Consider the following 5358-nt stretch of genomic DNA (forward strand, 5'->3'; position numbering starts at 1 on the left):
ACACTGTTATTAACTTAATTAGGGTACTCCTAAGGCTTAGGAAGAGCCACACTCAAGGGGCCAAAGAGCCGCATGTGGCTCACGAGCCACAGTTTGTCGACCACGGCCCTAGACAATTGACTATCATCGCCATGAGAAAGTAAGTGAGGAATGATCCAGAATTCTTCCTTCCTCACAAGGAGAGAGAATGTACTACACGAAAGGGCAGGCAACTTGATATGCCTTAAAATGCTAGCCAATAACTTTACTACAATTTCTTGAGGGGTTGTTTTTTAATCAATAAAATTGGAATTAAAATAATAGTTATCCCACAAGATTTAGAGAGGTAGCAGTGCAAAGATAACATTTAAGATTGCTTTGTAAACCAATGTGTTATTTAAATGTTAGAAGTATTTAGTATGTGGTGAAACTTTCAATCAAAATTCCTCATCTACATTTGAGCTCTGGCGTAGTCTTTCCTTGGGAGAGGTTTACAGCAACATCCAGGTGTTACCTTTATAGGAGGTAAAGATTTTTATAACTTATTTCCTATGTTCTTGGGGCCAGGGAACAGCTAAAATTTATTACCATGTTATAAGTCAAAGTATGTAAGTATATCACTGAAATTAGTAATTGTAAGAGTATGAACTGACAATTTATACACAAAATACTGAATTCATTAAACTTTCAAGAAAAGGCTTGCAAATGTATAATTTAATCCATTCTAAGTAAATGATTCAATAAGAGGGAAATCTAATAAAAAAAATAAGCAAATAGAATAGAGCAAAAAGTGACTCTCCTACCCACCATCTGTGTGACAAAAGTCACTAAACTTTTCTATATCTCAGTTTTCTTACGAATAAAGTGAGTGATGGGATGAGCTTACCTCCGAGGTTCTAACAACACTCTGTGATTTTATAAAAACTCAAATGAAGAAGCGTTTTTTTTTTAATAACACAGTCTCCTCTTCAGATGGCCACATGATGGCGATCAGTGGCATTCCAGAAAATAGGAAACAGTGGCGGCATGAAGCTCCAGAAACTTTAATGAATCTTTTGGCAGCAGCACATCTAACAAGTAGCTCGTTTTCTGCCAAAGAAGCAGAATTTGGTATGTATTTTATTTTTAAGAACATAACCAGTCCCCTGGGGAAGTCTGTCAAAGACTTGTAAATGCAGAAAGGGGATAAAAGAACCTTTAGCCTGGAGAAAGAATCGGGAGGCTGCCTCAGCCCTTTCAGAAGCTGATTTGCTTTGTAGGAGCCTGTTCCAAATGCCATTCACAAAAGACCTGAACTCTGGATAAGAGTGGGGTAATTTTGTTTAATGTGATCAGTTGACAACTGATGAAAAGTTAAGTAAGGAGGTCTATCGGCTTTGTAGATGATGCGAGAGTGTTGGTTAGCTTTAAACTAAGTCAGTTTATTTCTGACAGCTATTCACTATTCAGCTATGGACCCAAATTATGATTTTATGGGCAATAAAAATACATCTTAATATGTATAATGTTTTGGCTTTTGGGTTTTTGCCTCCCGTTTTTATTTTTATTTTATTTTTTTAAAATATATTTTATTGATTTTTTACAGAGAGGAAGGGAGAGAGATAGAGAGTTAGAAACATCGACGAGAGAAACATCGATCAGTTGCCTCCTGCACTTCTCCTACTGGGGATGTGCCCACAACCCGAGTACATGCCCTTGACCAGACTCGAACCTGGGACCTTTCAGTCCGTAGGCCGACGCTCTATCCACTGAGCCAAACCGGTTTTGGCTGCCTCCCGTTTTTAGCAAGATTATGCTTGTGTTTAATTTAAGGGAAACCAACCTAAAGTTTGAGGGAATTCCTATCACAATGGGAATTTGTCCTCTATCAGGTGGGCAGGTGTAAACTGTTAAAAGAGAAGTCATTGGGGGCAGAAAGGTATCAAACAAGGGGCCTCTGCACAGGTGGGACCTGGTGTAGCAGAGGTGCAAGCTTGTGGCGTCAAGGAGGCATAGAAACAAGCCAGATAGTAACTGAGGCTGGTAAATGCTCACAAAGAACAATACAGAAATATATACAACACTAAGCATAATGCAAGTTACCTGATTATTAATGAAGAGTGAGTCTGCCAGCTTGTGAAACCTAAATTTCACAATCTTTGTGAAATCTATGTGAAAATTGAGATCTTAAACACAAGATTTGAATGAGACAAGAAAAAGGGGACACTGCAGGTGGGGAGGCCTTGCAGAGATACACAGGCCTGTGTTGGAGACTGAGAAAACCTGTTTGACTGAAATCTAGGAGTTGGCATTATGGCTCATCCCAGTTGACATACTGCTGTTTGAAACTGAAGAGAAGGAAGAGTAGTGCTTTCAAACTTCAAACTGCATGTTAATTATCTGCTTATCTACTCCCACATGACCTGGGGTAAACTGTTGTCTCCCAGGATAAGGCTGGAGGTGGCCTGAGGAAGTATTGAGCAGGTTGGGCTTGGCCTGGAAACCAAAGGCTCGGGCCCCAGGCCAGTGGAGGATGCTTCCCATTTTTCATAGCACTGAGATGGAGACATACTTGTTGGCTATGATGTCTCTTAGGTTTTCCCCTATGATTCTTGGAGAGAATTACAGAAAACTCTTCTTTTGATTTATCATGCCAAATTAATTAATGCATGAACTTATTGTATTTTCCCACGGACAGTTTTACATTAGGCATACATGAGCAATTCATCTAACAAGTAGGATTAGAAATACGCACTTGCTCCAAAGGTGGCAGAGCAAAATGCAGGTGTTTTCTTTTGTAACCTGCTGACATCACCCCCACTCTGGCTCTGCTTTGCTCTTTCAGCCTCTAACTCTCTTGGCCGTATCTCATTTTCCTCTCCATGCAGGAATCTTGACTTCTTGTCCCTTGTCATCTTTTCTTCCTTCAGCTCACGCTCAGCATCCCTGCCAGATAATCCTTCTAAAATGGATCACGTCTCAACTTAAAATCCTGCAAAATACACCCCCTTTCCTCAGGAGAGAACCCAGGCTCTGCAGACACTGAGCACCTTAAAGATTAGAAGGCCCCTCTCCCAAAAGGCTGCTGCCAATGCCAAAGCTACTAGCACTTCTCTATTAGCAAATATTCCTCCCTCCTTTGCCAAAATAATCTCTCATGTAAGATTGCACTCAGATGCAACCTCCTGCCCGTTTCAGTCATTAGGTTTTGTTTTTTCTTTTTACAATTTATTTATTTATTTGTTACATGCATGCCTAGAAAAATGGCTGGCAGAAAAAAAAAAAACAAGCTTCTCAGAGTGACGGGATTACTGAAATTTCTTTTCAGTCATTATGTTTTATTTTAAGTTAAAAAAACATTAAATTTACATGTCATTTTGTTTTATTGTCAGTTACCCTTCCCTTCCTACTTTCCCATCAACCACCAAATAGGGCTGTGAAGGGGTTTGGAATATAGTAGATTCTTTTTTTTTTTAAATCTTTATTGTTGAGAGTATTACAGATGTCCCTTTTTTTCTCCTCCTTGCCCCTTTCCACCCGGTTCTTGCCCTGCCCCAGACCTTCACCACACTATTGTTTGTGTCCATAGGTAAGATCTTTGGTTATTCTTTTTCCCTTTCCTCTGAGGTTCCTCAGTCTGTTCCATGTGTCCATGCCTCTGATTCTATTTTATTTACCAGTTTATTTTGTTCATTAGATTTCTTGTTTGTTTATTTTGATTTTTAGATTCAATTGTTGATAGATATGTATTTATTGCTATTTTATTATTCATATTTTTTATCCCTTCTCCTTCTTCTCTTCCTCCTCCTCCTCCTGCTCCTTCTTCTTCCTCTTCCTAAAGAATACCGTTCAACATCTCATGTAATACTGGTTTGGTGGTGATGATTCCTTTAGCTTTTTCTTGTCTGTGAAGCTCTTTATCTTACCCTCAATTCTAAATGAGAGCTTTGCTGAGTAGAATAATCTTGGTTGTAGGTCCTTGCTATTCATCACTTTGAATATTTCTTGCCACTCCCTTCTGGCCTGCAAAGTTCCTGTTGAGAAATCAGCTGACAGTCATATGGGCACTCCCTCGTAGGTAACTAACTGTTTTTCTCTTGCTGCTTTCAAGATTCTCTCTTTGTCTTTAACCTTTGGCATTTTGATTATGATGTGTCTTGATGTGGGCCTCTTTGGGTTCCTCTTGTTTAGGACTGGACTTTCTGTGCTTCCTGGACTGGTAAGTCTATTTCTTTCACCAGGTAGGGGAAGTTTCTAGTCATTATTTCTTCAAATAGGTTTTCAAGTTCTTCCTCTGTCACTTCTCCTAGCACCCCCATAATCTGATACCCTTGAAGTTGTTCCAGAGGCTCCTTACACTATCTTCATATTTTTGGATTATTTTTATTTTTGCTCATCAGATTGGGTGTTTTTGCTTCCTCATATTCCAAATAGTTGATTTGACTAGGAATCTTCTACTCTACTGTTGAATCCCTGTAAATTATTCTTTATTTCAGCCAGTGTATGCTTAATTTCTGGCTGGTCCTTTTTCATGTCTTTGACATTCTCACTAAGATCCTAGAGTAACCTTCTAATCATGGCTTTGAACTCTGTATCCAGTAGTTTGCTTGCTTCCATTTCTTTCATTTGTGACATGTTTCTTTATCTCCACATTTTGGATGCTTCCCCGTGTTTGTTTCTATGTATTACATAGAGCTGCTATGTCTCCTGGAATTGGTAGAGTGGCCTTGTGTAGTAGGTATCCTATAGGGCCCAGTGCCTCAGCCTCCCCAATCACCTGATCTGGGCAATGTAGGTGCATCCCTGTGTGAGATGTATACACACTCTTGTTGTAGTTGAGCCTTAATTACTGTCAGCATCACTGGGAGGAGTTGACCTCCAGGCCAATTGGCTGTGAGGACCAGCTGCAACTACAGCAGAGCTGCTGTGTAAGAGATACCCGCTATGGGGCAGGACTTGCTTCCGTGCGGCTTTGGTGCTCACTGAGTCTGCCCCTTAAGCATGTTGCTTGTGGCCAAGAGCGCTGGTTCTGATGCAGGTTCCAACTAATTACCATGTGATCTTAGGTCAATCACTTAACCCTCTGTGCCTCAGTTTCCTTAAATTCACCAATTCTGAGTTGCACATTCACCCTCTCCAACACCCCCCCTTTTTAAATCTTTAATTTCTTTATTAGTTAAGGTATTACAAATGTGTCCTCATCCCCCCATCAACCCCCAACCCATCCTCCCCCCCCACTCATGCTAAACATAAAAATATACTAAAAGAAATAGTTTATATATACCCTTGTACATAGAAGTGAGGAGAAATAAATCTTCTGATAAACTAAGAACTCAAATATAAACACTGAAATCCATTGACTTGAAAAATTGAGTCTTGTGTCAATATGGCCTTCATTTA

At 39.8% G+C, this 5358-nt stretch overlaps 1 pseudogene; it reads left to right on the forward strand.

The window, feature by feature from the left end:
* The first annotated feature begins 131 nt into the window (after positions 1-131).
* LOC107182266 overlaps positions 132-5358 on the forward strand; it is a 15040-nt pseudogene continuing 9813 nt past the window's right edge.

This window comes from Myotis davidii, unplaced genomic scaffold, assembly GCF_000327345.1.
Source record: "Myotis davidii unplaced genomic scaffold, ASM32734v1 scaffold1035, whole genome shotgun sequence".
Taxonomy (NCBI): Eukaryota; Metazoa; Chordata; class Mammalia; order Chiroptera; family Vespertilionidae; genus Myotis; species Myotis davidii.